Genomic DNA, 13,534 nt, shown 5'->3' with positions numbered 1-13,534 from the left:
GGTCGGGCCAGCCGGCGGCCGCAGCTCTCCAGCTCTCCACGGAGCGCGCGCTGCACTTGAGCTGCACCACCCGCGACCGGACTCCCGGCGGCCCGGTGGCCGGCCCACGCCGCCCCGCCCCCCGCCCCCCGTCACCCCCGGCCAACACTCGGCCGGCCCGGCCCGGGGGACCACAGGGCTTCCGGGACCCGGAGCAGCCGGCCGGGTGTGCCTGCCGGGGGCTGTAGGGGGGAGGGTGGAGTGAGGGGCGCGGAGGTCTTGGCGCTCTCCCACCCTGGGACCCTCCAGGCACCACCCGGCTCGGGGGCCGCCGCCCCTCCCCCACCCCCTCGCCCACCTCCCCAAGGCGTTCGCTGCCCAGGGCCACGTGGCCCCGGATCTGTCTGGCCTCGGGGCCCGCTGGGGCCCGCTGGGGCCCGCGGTCCTCTGAGCCTCCTGCGGGCCTAGGCGCAGCCCAGCCGTGGCCCTGAGCGCCCATCCTGCCCGGCACCTGCGCGGTGCCCAAACCCACCTGGAGCCACCAGCGCCGGCGCCCAGAGCTCGTCAGCCCCGCCCCTTCGCCCCACCGAGACCCCCCCCCCCTTGCCCCCACGCCGCCCTCCAAGCACAGGACCTTGCTGAGGGTGCAGACGAGCGACATGCAGCCACACGGACAGGCACACAGACACACTCGCAGGCACCCACGCCAAGTGAGACAGCCGGCCGGCGCAAGCTCGTCAGCCAGGGCCACAGCCAGAGCACCCACCCGTGAGAGGCCGGGGCCAGAGGAAGGGACGGGAGGCCCGGGGGTCAGGAGAGACAGAGACGGAAAGAGATGAAGGTTCAGAGACAGGCTCCCAAGACGGCGAGAGGGCAGAGGCAGAGGCAGAGGCAGATGCAGACAGACAGACAGACACGAGCGCGCAGGCACATCCAGGGAGGGAGAGCCAGAGAGAGGGAGACACAGAGCGACCGACAGAGAGACGGAAAGCGGGACACGGACAGGGGACAGGGGATGGCATCCCATCCGAGACGGACACTCTGGCACAGACCGTCACACACCGCAGAGAGCGGCCCGTGCGCAAGGGAGGGGGCGTCAGCCTTGGGCCGGGCGAGCCCGGGCTGGACGCGGTGCCCTGGGGCTGGCAATCACCCGTGGGGACCCCAAGACTTCCTCGCAGCCGAGGTCTCAAAGGTCCCCTTCGGCTTGGCTCCCTGAGGCGAGACCCAGCCCCCGCCCCCAGGCCAGAAGCTGAGTGTGGGAGAGAGTGTGCGTGTGAGTGTGTCGGTGGGCGACGGTGGGGTCGGGTCGACTGGGGGGCCGGGTGGATACCCACAGTGGAGGGGGGAGGGTGTGGCGGCCGGGCCTTTGGAAGCCTGTGTGGTCCTCTTGCTGTCTCTCTCTCTCCCTCTTTCTCCGTCTCCCTTACTTGTGGTTTCCCGCTCTTGACCTGTCTGGGCTGCGGGGGGTGTGTCTGTGTTTGGGGGGCGGGGGGGCGGGCGTGAGGGTGTGTGTGTGTGTGTGTGTGTGTGTGTGTGTGTGTGTGTTGTGCGCCCGCGCCTGCGGGAGACCTCGAGGTTGCCTGGCAGGATGCGTCTGGGGGTGGGGCTGGGGCCCCGGCCCCGCCCAGAATTGCCTGAGGCCTGCCAAGGGAGCCCCAGACAGAGACCCCCGCGCCCCCGCCCCCGCCGTTCCTCTGGTTTCCTGGACGCCGAAAGCCCAGGGGCTCGCGGGCCGCGCGGAGGCAACCCAGGTCTGCAGCGGGAGTCGGGGCCCCGGCCACCCAACCTGAGAGGGGCTGGAAGGCAGGCGGCGGCTCTGAGCGCGGTGGGGTGCCAGGGGCCAGCGGCAGGCGGGGCTTGCGGTGCGGCTGGGGCCCGGGGCTAAAGGAGAGGGGAGGCAGGGAAAAAAAGAGACAACAAAAAGCCTACAGCACCCGGTATTCCCAGGCGGTCTCCCATCCAAGTACTAACCGGGCCCGACCCTGCTTAGCTTCCGAGATCAGACGAGATCGGGCGCGTTCAGGGTGGTATGGCCGTAGACGGAGGCGGCTGCCGCCAGGCGCCCTAAGAGCCCTGCGCTGCGCCTGCCTTTCGCTCTGACCTGCCGGTCGGGCCAGCCGGCGGCCGCAGCTCTCCAGCTCTCCACGGAGCGCGCGCTGCACTTGAGCTGCACCACCCGCGACCGGACTCCCGGCGGCCCGGTGGCCGGCCCACGCCGCCCCGCCCCCCGCCCCCCGTCACCCCCGGCCAACACTCGGCCGGCCCGGCCCGGGGGACCACAGGGCTTCCGGGACCCGGAGCAGCCGGCCGGGTGTGCCTGCCGGGGGCTGTAGGGGGGAGGGTGGAGTGAGGGGCGCGGAGGTCTTGGCGCTCTCCCACCCTGGGACCCTCCAGGCACCACCCGGCTCGGGGGCCGCCGCCCCTCCCCCACCCCCTCGCCCACCTCCCCAAGGCGTTCGCTGCCCAGGGCCACGTGGCCCCGGATCTGTCTGGCCTCGGGGCCCGCTGGGGCCCGCTGGGGCCCGCGGTCCTCTGAGCCTCCTGCGGGCCTAGGCGCAGCCCAGCCGTGGCCCTGAGCGCCCATCCTGCCCGGCACCTGCGCGGTGCCCAAACCCACCTGGAGCCACCAGCGCCGGCGCCCAGAGCTCGTCAGCCCCGCCCCTTCGCCCCACCGAGACCCCCCCCCCTTGCCCCCACGCCGCCCTCCAAGCACAGGACCTTGCTGAGGGTGCAGACGAGCGACATGCAGCCACACGGACAGGCACACAGACACACTCGCAGGCACCCACGCCAAGTGAGACAGCCGGCCGGCGCAAGCTCGTCAGCCAGGGCCACAGCCAGAGCACCCACCCGTGAGAGGCCGGGGCCAGAGGAAGGGACGGGAGGCCCGGGGGTCAGGAGAGACAGAGACGGAAAGAGATGAAGGTTCAGAGACAGGCTCCCAAGACGGCGAGAGGGCAGAGGCAGAGGCAGAGGCAGATGCAGACAGACAGACAGACACGAGCGCGCAGGCACACCCAGGGAGGGAGAGCCAGAGAGAGGGAGACACAGAGCGACCGACAGAGAGACGGAAAGCGGGACACGGACAGGGGACAGGGGATGGCATCCCATCCGAGACGGACACTCTGGCACAGACCGTCACACACCGCAGAGAGCGGCCCGTGCGCAAGGGAGGGGGCGTCAGCCTTGGGCCGGGCGAGCCCGGGCTGGACGCGGTGCCCTGGGGCTGGCAATCACCCGTGGGGACCCCAAGACTTCCTCGCAGCCGAGGTCTCAAAGGTCCCCTTCGGCTTGGCTCCCTGAGGCGAGACCCAGCCCCCGCCCCCAGGCCAGAAGCTGAGTGTGGGAGAGAGTGTGCGTGTGAGTGTGTCGGTGGGCGACGGTGGGGTCGGGTCGACTGGGGGGCCGGGTGGATACCCACAGTGGAGGGGGGAGGGTGTGGCGGCCGGGCCTTTGGAAGCCTGTGTGGTCCTCTTGCTGTCTCTCTCTCTCCCTCTTTCTCCGTCTCCCTTACTTGTGGTTTCCCGCTCTTGACCTGTCTGGGCTGCGGGGGGTGTGTCTGTGTTTGGGGGGCGGGGGGGCGGGCGTGAGGGTGTGTGTGTGTGTGTGTGTGTGTTGTGCGCCCGCGCCTGCGGGAGACCTCGAGGTTGCCTGGCAGGATGCGTCTGGGGGTGGGGCTGGGGCCCCGGCCCCGCCCAGAATTGCCTGAGGCCTGCCAAGGGAGCCCCAGACAGAGACCCCCGCGCCCCCGCCCCCGCCGTTCCTCTGGTTTCCTGGACGCCGAAAGCCCAGGGGCTCGCGGGCCGCGCGGAGGCAACCCAGGTCTGCAGCGGGAGTCGGGGCCCCGGCCACCCAACCTGAGAGGGGCTGGAAGGCAGGCGGCGGCTCTGAGCGCGGTGGGGTGCCAGGGGCCAGCGGCAGGCGGGGCTTGCGGTGCGGCTGGGGCCCGGGGCTAAAGGAGAGGGGAGGCAGGGAAAAAAAGAGACAACAAAAAGCCTACAGCACCCGGTATTCCCAGGCGGTCTCCCATCCAAGTACTAACCGGGCCCGACCCTGCTTAGCTTCCGAGATCAGACGAGATCGGGCGCGTTCAGGGTGGTATGGCCGTAGACGGAGGCGGCTGCCGCCAGGCGCCCTAAGAGCCCTGCGCTGCGCCTGCCTTTCGCTCTGACCTGCCGGTCGGGCCAGCCGGCGGCCGCAGCTCTCCAGCTCTCCACGGAGCGCGCGCTGCACTTGAGCTGCACCACCCGCGACCGGACTCCCGGCGGCCCGGTGGCCGGCCCACGCCGCCCCGCCCCCCGCCCCCCGTCACCCCCGGCCAACACTCGGCCGGCCCGGCCCGGGGGACCACAGGGCTTCCGGGACCCGGAGCAGCCGGCCGGGTGTGCCTGCCGGGGGCTGTAGGGGGGAGGGTGGAGTGAGGGGCGCGGAGGTCTTGGCGCTCTCCCACCCTGGGACCCTCCAGGCACCACCCGGCTCGGGGGCCGCCGCCCCTCCCCCACCCCCTCGCCCACCTCCCCAAGGCGTTCGCTGCCCAGGGCCACGTGGCCCCGGATCTGTCTGGCCTCGGGGCCCGCTGGGGCCCGCTGGGGCCCGCGGTCCTCTGAGCCTCCTGCGGGCCTAGGCGCAGCCCAGCCGTGGCCCTGAGCGCCCATCCTGCCCGGCACCTGCGCGGTGCCCAAACCCACCTGGAGCCACCAGCGCCGGCGCCCAGAGCTCGTCAGCCCCGCCCCTTCGCCCCACCGAGGCCCCCCCCCCTTGCCCCCACGCCGCCCTCCAAGCACAGGACCTTGCTGAGGGTGCAGACGAGCGACATGCAGCCACACGGACAGGCACACAGACACACTCGCAGGCACCCACGCCAAGTGAGACAGCCGGCCGGCGCAAGCTCGTCAGCCAGGGCCACAGCCAGAGCACCCACCCGTGAGAGGCCGGGGCCAGAGGAAGGGACGGGAGGCCCGGGGGTCAGGAGAGACAGAGACGGAAAGAGATGAAGGTTCAGAGACAGGCTCCCAAGACGGCGAGAGGGCAGAGGCAGAGGCAGAGGCAGATGCAGACAGACAGACAGACACGAGCGCGCAGGCACACCCAGGGAGGGAGAGCCAGAGAGAGGGAGACACAGAGCGACCGACAGAGAGACGGAAAGCGGGACACGGACAGGGGACAGGGGATGGCATCCCATCCGAGACGGACACTCTGGCACAGACCGTCACACACCGCAGAGAGCGGCCCGTGCGCAAGGGAGGGGGCGTCAGCCTTGGGCCGGGCGAGCCCGGGCTGGACGCGGTGCCCTGGGGCTGGCAATCACCCGTGGGGACCCCAAGACTTCCTCGCAGCCGAGGTCTCAAAGGTCCCCTTCGGCTTGGCTCCCTGAGGCGAGACCCAGCCCCCGCCCCCAGGCCAGAAGCTGAGTGTGGGAGAGAGTGTGCGTGTGAGTGTGTCGGTGGGCGACGGTGGGGTCGGGTCGACTGGGGGGCCGGGTGGATACCCACAGTGGAGGGGGGAGGGTGTGGCGGCCGGGCCTTTGGAAGCCTGTGTGGTCCTCTTGCTGTCTCTCTCTCTCCCTCTTTCTCCGTCTCCCTTACTTGTGGTTTCCGGCTCTTGACCTGTCTGGGCTGCGGGGGGTGTGTCTGTGTTTGGGGGGCGGGGGGGCGGGCGTGAGGGTGTGTGTGTGTGTGTGTGTGTGTGTGTGTGTGTGTGTTGTGCGCCCGCGCCTGCGGGAGACCTCGAGGTTGCCTGGCAGGATGCGTCTGGGGGTGGGGCTGGGGCCCCGGCCCCGCCCAGAATTGCCTGAGGCCTGCCAAGGGAGCCCCAGACAGAGACCCCCGCGCCCCCGCCCCCGCCGTTCCTCTGGTTTCCTGGACGCCGAAAGCCCAGGGGCTCGCGGGCCGCGCGGAGGCAACCCAGGTCTGCAGCGGGAGTCGGGGCCCCGGCCACCCAACCTGAGAGGGGCTGGAAGGCAGGCGGCGGCTCTGAGCGCGGTGGGGTGCCAGGGGCCAGCGGCAGGCGGGGCTTGCGGTGCGGCTGGGGCCCGGGGCTAAAGGAGAGGGGAGGCAGGGAAAAAAAGAGACAACAAAAAGCCTACAGCACCCGGTATTCCCAGGCGGTCTCCCATCCAAGTACTAACCGGGCCCGACCCTGCTTAGCTTCCGAGATCAGACGAGATCGGGCGCGTTCAGGGTGGTATGGCCGTAGACGGAGGCGGCTGCCGCCAGGCGCCCTAAGAGCCCTGCGCTGCGCCTGCCTTTCGCTCTGACCTGCCGGTCGGGCCAGCCGGCGGCCGCAGCTCTCCAGCTCTCCACGGAGCGCGCGCTGCACTTGAGCTGCACCACCCGCGACCGGACTCCCGGCGGCCCGGTGGCCGGCCCACGCCGCCCCGCCCCCCGCCCCCCGTCACCCCCGGCCAACACTCGGCCGGCCCGGCCCGGGGGACCACAGGGCTTCCGGGACCCGGAGCAGCCGGCCGGGTGTGCCTGCCGGGGGCTGTAGGGGGGAGGGTGGAGTGAGGGGCGCGGAGGTCTTGGCGCTCTCCCACCCTGGGACCCTCCAGGCACCACCCGGCTCGGGGGCCGCCGCCCCTCCCCCACCCCCTCGCCCACCTCCCCAAGGCGTTCGCTGCCCAGGGCCACGTGGCCCCGGATCTGTCTGGCCTCGGGGCCCGCTGGGGCCCGCTGGGGCCCGCGGTCCTCTGAGCCTCCTGCGGGCCTAGGCGCAGCCCAGCCGTGGCCCTGAGCGCCCATCCTGCCCGGCACCTGCGCGGTGCCCAAACCCACCTGGAGCCACCAGCGCCGGCGCCCAGAGCTCGTCAGCCCCGCCCCTTCGCCCCACCGAGGCCCCCCCCCCTTGCCCCCACGCCGCCCTCCAAGCACAGGACCTTGCTGAGGGTGCAGACGAGCGACATGCAGCCACACGGACAGGCACACAGACACACTCGCAGGCACCCACGCCAAGTGAGACAGCCGGCCGGCGCAAGCTCGTCAGCCAGGGCCACAGCCAGAGCACCCACCCGTGAGAGGCCGGGGCCAGAGGAAGGGACGGGAGGCCCGGGGGTCAGGAGAGACAGAGACGGAAAGAGATGAAGGTTCAGAGACAGGCTCCCAAGACGGCGAGAGGGCAGAGGCAGAGGCAGAGGCAGATGCAGACAGACAGACAGACACGAGCGCGCAGGCACACCCAGGGAGGGAGAGCCAGAGAGAGGGAGACACAGAGCGACCGACAGAGAGACGGAAAGCGGGACACGGACAGGGGACAGGGGATGGCATCCCATCCGAGACGGACACTCTGGCACAGACCGTCACACACCGCAGAGAGCGGCCCGTGCGCAAGGGAGGGGGCGTCAGCCTTGGGCCGGGCGAGCCCGGGCTGGACGCGGTGCCCTGGGGCTGGCAATCACCCGTGGGGACCCCAAGACTTCCTCGCAGCCGAGGTCTCAAAGGTCCCCTTCGGCTTGGCTCCCTGAGGCGAGACCCAGCCCCCGCCCCCAGGCCAGAAGCTGAGTGTGGGAGAGAGTGTGCGTGTGAGTGTGTCGGTGGGCGACGGTGGGGTCGGGTCGACTGGGGGGCCGGGTGGATACCCACAGTGGAGGGGGGAGGGTGTGGCGGCCGGGCCTTTGGAAGCCTGTGTGGTCCTCTTGCTGTCTCTCTCTCTCCCTCTTTCTCCGTCTCCCTTACTTGTGGTTTCCGGCTCTTGACCTGTCTGGGCTGCGGGGGGTGTGTCTGTGTTTGGGGGGCGGGGGGGCGGGCGTGAGGGTGTGTGTGTGTGTGTGTGTGTGTGTGTGTGTGTGTGTTGTGCGCCCGCGCCTGCGGGAGACCTCGAGGTTGCCTGGCAGGATGCGTCTGGGGGTGGGGCTGGGGCCCCGGCCCCGCCCAGAATTGCCTGAGGCCTGCCAAGGGAGCCCCAGACAGAGACCCCCGCGCCCCCGCCCCCGCCGTTCCTCTGGTTTCCTGGACGCCGAAAGCCCAGGGGCTCGCGGGCCGCGCGGAGGCAACCCAGGTCTGCAGCGGGAGTCGGGGCCCCGGCCACCCAACCTGAGAGGGGCTGGAAGGCAGGCGGCGGCTCTGAGCGCGGTGGGGTGCCAGGGGCCAGCGGCAGGCGGGGCTTGCGGTGCGGCTGGGGCCCGGGGCTAAAGGAGAGGGGAGGCAGGGAAAAAAAGAGACAACAAAAAGCCTACAGCACCCGGTATTCCCAGGCGGTCTCCCATCCAAGTACTAACCGGGCCCGACCCTGCTTAGCTTCCGAGATCAGACGAGATCGGGCGCGTTCAGGGTGGTATGGCCGTAGACGGAGGCGGCTGCCGCCAGGCGCCCTAAGAGCCCTGCGCTGCGCCTGCCTTTCGCTCTGACCTGCCGGTCGGGCCAGCCGGCGGCCGCAGCTCTCCAGCTCTCCACGGAGCGCGCGCTGCACTTGAGCTGCACCACCCGCGACCGGACTCCCGGCGGCCCGGTGGCCGGCCCACGCCGCCCCGCCCCCCGCCCCCCGTCACCCCCGGCCAACACTCGGCCGGCCCGGCCCGGGGGACCACAGGGCTTCCGGGACCCGGAGCAGCCGGCCGGGTGTGCCTGCCGGGGGCTGTAGGGGGGAGGGTGGAGTGAGGGGCGCGGAGGTCTTGGCGCTCTCCCACCCTGGGACCCTCCAGGCACCACCCGGCTCGGGGGCCGCCGCCCCTCCCCCACCCCCTCGCCCACCTCCCCAAGGCGTTCGCTGCCCAGGGCCACGTGGCCCCGGATCTGTCTGGCCTCGGGGCCCGCTGGGGCCCGCTGGGGCCCGCGGTCCTCTGAGCCTCCTGCGGGCCTAGGCGCAGCCCAGCCGTGGCCCTGAGCGCCCATCCTGCCCGGCACCTGCGCGGTGCCCAAACCCACCTGGAGCCACCAGCGCCGGCGCCCAGAGCTCGTCAGCCCCGCCCCTTCGCCCCACCGAGACCCCCCCCCCCTTGCCCCCACGCCGCCCTCCAAGCACAGGACCTTGCTGAGGGTGCAGACGAGCGACATGCAGCCACACGGACAGGCACACAGACACACTCGCAGGCACCCACGCCAAGTGAGACAGCCGGCCGGCGCAAGCTCGTCAGCCAGGGCCACAGCCAGAGCACCCACCCGTGAGAGGCCGGGGCCAGAGGAAGGGACGGGAGGCCCGGGGGTCAGGAGAGACAGAGACGGAAAGAGATGAAGGTTCAGAGACAGGCTCCCAAGACGGCGAGAGGGCAGAGGCAGAGGCAGAGGCAGATGCAGACAGACAGACAGACACGAGCGCGCAGGCACACCCAGGGAGGGAGAGCCAGAGAGAGGGAGACACAGAGCGACCGACAGAGAGACGGAAAGCGGGACACGGACAGGGGACAGGGGATGGCATCCCATCCGAGACGGACACTCTGGCACAGACCGTCACACACCGCAGAGAGCGGCCCGTGCGCAAGGGAGGGGGCGTCAGCCTTGGGCCGGGCGAGCCCGGGCTGGACGCGGTGCCCTGGGGCTGGCAATCACCCGTGGGGACCCCAAGACTTCCTCGCAGCCGAGGTCTCAAAGGTCCCCTTCGGCTTGGCTCCCTGAGGCGAGACCCAGCCCCCGCCCCCAGGCCAGAAGCTGAGTGTGGGAGAGAGTGTGCGTGTGAGTGTGTCGGTGGGCGACGGTGGGGTCGGGTCGACTGGGGGGCCGGGTGGATACCCACAGTGGAGGGGGGAGGGTGTGGCGGCCGGGCCTTTGGAAGCCTGTGTGGTCCTCTTGCTGTCTCTCTCTCTCCCTCTTTCTCCGTCTCCCTTACTTGTGGTTTCCCGCTCTTGACCTGTCTGGGCTGCGGGGGGTGTGTCTGTGTTTGGGGGGCGGGGGGGCGGGCGTGAGGGTGTGTGTGTGTGTGTGTGTGTGTGTGTGTGTGTGTGTGTTGTGCGCCCGCGCCTGCGGGAGACCTCGAGGTTGCCTGGCAGGATGCGTCTGGGGGTGGGGCTGGGGCCCCGGCCCCGCCCAGAATTGCCTGAGGCCTGCCAAGGGAGCCCCAGACAGAGACCCCCGCGCCCCCGCCCCCGCCGTTCCTCTGGTTTCCTGGACGCCGAAAGCCCAGGGGCTCGCGGGCCGCGCGGAGGCAACCCAGGTCTGCAGCGGGAGTCGGGGCCCCGGCCACCCAACCTGAGAGGGGCTGGAAGGCAGGCGGCGGCTCTGAGCGCGGTGGGGTGCCAGGGGCCAGCGGCAGGCGGGGCTTGCGGTGCGGCTGGGGCCCGGGGCTAAAGGAGAGGGGAGGCAGGGAAAAAAAGAGACAACAAAAAGCCTACAGCACCCGGTATTCCCAGGCGGTCTCCCATCCAAGTACTAACCGGGCCCGACCCTGCTTAGCTTCCGAGATCAGACGAGATCGGGCGCGTTCAGGGTGGTATGGCCGTAGACGGAGGCGGCTGCCGCCAGGCGCCCTAAGAGCCCTGCGCTGCGCCTGCCTTTCGCTCTGACCTGCCGGTCGGGCCAGCCGGCGGCCGCAGCTCTCCAGCTCTCCACGGAGCGCGCGCTGCACTTGAGCTGCACCACCCGCGACCGGACTCCCGGCGGCCCGGTGGCCGGCCCACGCCGCCCCGCCCCCCGCCCCCCGTCACCCCCGGCCAACACTCGGCCGGCCCGGCCCGGGGGACCACAGGGCTTCCGGGACCCGGAGCAGCCGGCCGGGTGTGCCTGCCGGGGGCTGTAGGGGGGAGGGTGGAGTGAGGGGCGCGGAGGTCTTGGCGCTCTCCCACCCTGGGACCCTCCAGGCACCACCCGGCTCGGGGGCCGCCGCCCCTCCCCCACCCCCTCGCCCACCTCCCCAAGGCGTTCGCTGCCCAGGGCCACGTGGCCCCGGATCTGTCTGGCCTCGGGGCCCGCTGGGGCCCGCTGGGGCCCGCGGTCCTCTGAGCCTCCTGCGGGCCTAGGCGCAGCCCAGCCGTGGCCCTGAGCGCCCATCCTGCCCGGCACCTGCGCGGTGCCCAAACCCACCTGGAGCCACCAGCGCCGGCGCCCAGAGCTCGTCAGCCCCGCCCCTTCGCCCCACCGAGACCCCCCCCCCTTGCCCCCACGCCGCCCTCCAAGCACAGGACCTTGCTGAGGGTGCAGACGAGCGACATGCAGCCACACGGACAGGCACACAGACACACTCGCAGGCACCCACGCCAAGTGAGACAGCCGGCCGGCGCAAGCTCGTCAGCCAGGGCCACAGCCAGAGCACCCACCCGTGAGAGGCCGGGGCCAGAGGAAGGGACGGGAGGCCCGGGGGTCAGGAGAGACAGAGACGGAAAGAGATGAAGGTTCAGAGACAGGCTCCCAAGACGGCGAGAGGGCAGAGGCAGAGGCAGAGGCAGATGCAGACAGACAGACAGACACGAGCGCGCAGGCACACCCAGGGAGGGAGAGCCAGAGAGAGGGAGACACAGAGCGACCGACAGAGAGACGGAAAGCGGGACACGGACAGGGGACAGGGGATGGCATCCCATCCGAGACGGACACTCTGGCACAGACCGTCACACACCGCAGAGAGCGGCCCGTGCGCAAGGGAGGGGGCGTCAGCCTTGGGCCGGGCGAGCCCGGGCTGGACGCGGTGCCCTGGGGCTGGCAATCACCCGTGGGGACCCCAAGACTTCCTCGCAGCCGAGGTCTCAAAGGTCCCCTTCGGCTTGGCTCCCTGAGGCGAGACCCAGCCCCCGCCCCCAGGCCAGAAGCTGAGTGTGGGAGAGAGTGTGCGTGTGAGTGTGTCGGTGGGCGACGGTGGGGTCGGGTCGACTGGGGGGCCGGGTGGATACCCACAGTGGAGGGGGGAGGGTGTGGCGGCCGGGCCTTTGGAAGCCTGTGTGGTCCTCTTGCTGTCTCTCTCTCTCCCTCTTTCTCCGTCTCCCTTACTTGTGGTTTCCCGCTCTTGACCTGTCTGGGCTGCGGGGGGTGTGTCTGTGTTTGGGGGGCGGGGGGGCGGGCGTGAGGGTGTGTGTGTGTGTGTGTGTGTGTTGTGCGCCCGCGCCTGCGGGAGACCTCGAGGTTGCCTGGCAGGATGCGTCTGGGGGTGGGGCTGGGGCCCCGGCCCCGCCCAGAATTGCCTGAGGCCTGCCAAGGGAGCCCCAGACAGAGACCCCCGCGCCCCCGCCCCCGCCGTTCCTCTGGTTTCCTGGACGCCGAAAGCCCAGGGGCTCGCGGGCCGCGCGGAGGCAACCCAGGTCTGCAGCGGGAGTCGGGGCCCCGGCCACCCAACCTGAGAGGGGCTGGAAGGCAGGCGGCGGCTCTGAGCGCGGTGGGGTGCCAGGGGCCAGCGGCAGGCGGGGCTTGCGGTGCGGCTGGGGCCCGGGGCTAAAGGAGAGGGGAGGCAGGGAAAAAAAGAGACAACAAAAAGCCTACAGCACCCGGTATTCCCAGGCGGTCTCCCATCCAAGTACTAACCGGGCCCGACCCTGCTTAGCTTCCGAGATCAGACGAGATCGGGCGCGTTCAGGGTGGTATGGCCGTAGACGGAGGCGGCTGCCGCCAGGCGCCCTAAGAGCCCTGCGCTGCGCCTGCCTTTCGCTCTGACCTGCCGGTCGGGCCAGCCGGCGGCCGCAGCTCTCCAGCTCTCCACGGAGCGCGCGCTGCACTTGAGCTGCACCACCCGCGACCGGACTCCCGGCGGCCCGGTGGCCGGCCCACGCCGCCCCGCCCCCCGCCCCCCGTCACCCCCGGCCAACACTCGGCCGGCCCGGCCCGGGGGACCACAGGGCTTCCGGGACCCGGAGCAGCCGGCCGGGTGTGCCTGCCGGGGGCTGTAGGGGGGAGGGTGGAGTGAGGGGCGCGGAGGTCTTGGCGCTCTCCCACCCTGGGACCCTCCAGGCACCACCCGGCTCGGGGGCCGCCGCCCCTCCCCCACCCCCTCGCCCACCTCCCCAAGGCGTTCGCTGCCCAGGGCCACGTGGCCCCGGATCTGTCTGGCCTCGGGGCCCGCTGGGGCCCGCTGGGGCCCGCGGTCCTCTGAGCCTCCTGCGGGCCTAGGCGCAGCCCAGCCGTGGCCCTGAGCGCCCATCCTGCCCGGCACCTGCGCGGTGCCCAAACCCACCTGGAGCCACCAGCGCCGGCGCCCAGAGCTCGTCAGCCCCGCCCCTTCGCCCCACCGAGGCCCCCCCCCCTTGCCCCCACGCCGCCCTCCAAGCACAGGACCTTGCTGAGGGTGCAGACGAGCGACATGCAGCCACACGGACAGGCACACAGACACACTCGCAGGCACCCACGCCAAGTGAGACAGCCGGCCGGCGCAAGCTCGTCAGCCAGGGCCACAGCCAGAGCACCCACCCGTGAGAGGCCGGGGCCAGAGGAAGGGACGGGAGGCCCGGGGGTCAGGAGAGACAGAGACGGAAAGAGATGAAGGTTCAGAGACAGGCTCCCAAGACGGCGAGAGGGCAGAGGCAGAGGCAGAGGCAGATGCAGACAGACAGACAGACACGAGCGCGCAGGCACACCCAGGGAGGGAGAGCCAGAGAGAGGGAGACACAGAGCGACCGACAGAGAGACGGAAAGCGGGACACGGACAGGGGACAGGGGATGGCATCCCATCCGAGACGGACACTCTGGCACAGACCGTCACACACCGCAGA

At 71.5% G+C, this 13,534-nt stretch overlaps 6 non-coding genes across 6 annotated transcripts; all 6 read right to left on the bottom strand.

Annotated features, from left to right (window-relative positions):
* Window positions 1–1,904: 1,904 nt before the first annotated feature.
* Window positions 1,905–2,023, bottom strand: LOC138087952 (5S ribosomal RNA). The gene has a single exon (XR_011145551.1). It is a non-coding gene; the product is annotated as a 5S ribosomal RNA (ribosomal RNA).
* Window positions 2,024–3,975: 1,952 nt separating this feature from the next.
* LOC138087950 (5S ribosomal RNA) lies at window positions 3,976–4,094 on the bottom strand. Its single transcript, XR_011145550.1, has one exon. It is a non-coding gene; the product is annotated as a 5S ribosomal RNA (ribosomal RNA).
* Window positions 4,095–6,060: 1,966 nt separating this feature from the next.
* On the bottom strand, window positions 6,061–6,179 carry LOC138087949 (5S ribosomal RNA). Its single transcript, XR_011145549.1, has one exon. It is a non-coding gene; the product is annotated as a 5S ribosomal RNA (ribosomal RNA).
* A 1,966-nt stretch (window positions 6,180–8,145) lies between these two features.
* LOC138087948 (5S ribosomal RNA) lies at window positions 8,146–8,264 on the bottom strand. The gene has a single exon (XR_011145548.1). It is a non-coding gene; the product is annotated as a 5S ribosomal RNA (ribosomal RNA).
* A 1,969-nt stretch (window positions 8,265–10,233) lies between these two features.
* LOC138087947 (5S ribosomal RNA) lies at window positions 10,234–10,352 on the bottom strand. The gene has a single exon (XR_011145547.1). It is a non-coding gene; the product is annotated as a 5S ribosomal RNA (ribosomal RNA).
* Window positions 10,353–12,304: 1,952 nt separating this feature from the next.
* Window positions 12,305–12,423, bottom strand: LOC138087946 (5S ribosomal RNA). Its single transcript, XR_011145546.1, has one exon. It is a non-coding gene; the product is annotated as a 5S ribosomal RNA (ribosomal RNA).
* Window positions 12,424–13,534: the final 1,111 nt, after the last annotated feature.

The sequence above is a fragment of the Capricornis sumatraensis genome, chromosome 10 (genome assembly GCF_032405125.1).
Source record: "Capricornis sumatraensis isolate serow.1 chromosome 10, serow.2, whole genome shotgun sequence".
In the NCBI taxonomy this organism is placed as follows: Eukaryota; Metazoa; Chordata; class Mammalia; order Artiodactyla; family Bovidae; genus Capricornis; species Capricornis sumatraensis.
The sequence above is the reverse complement of the archived record's forward strand: the minus strand, read 5'-3'. Positions and strand labels throughout refer to the sequence as shown.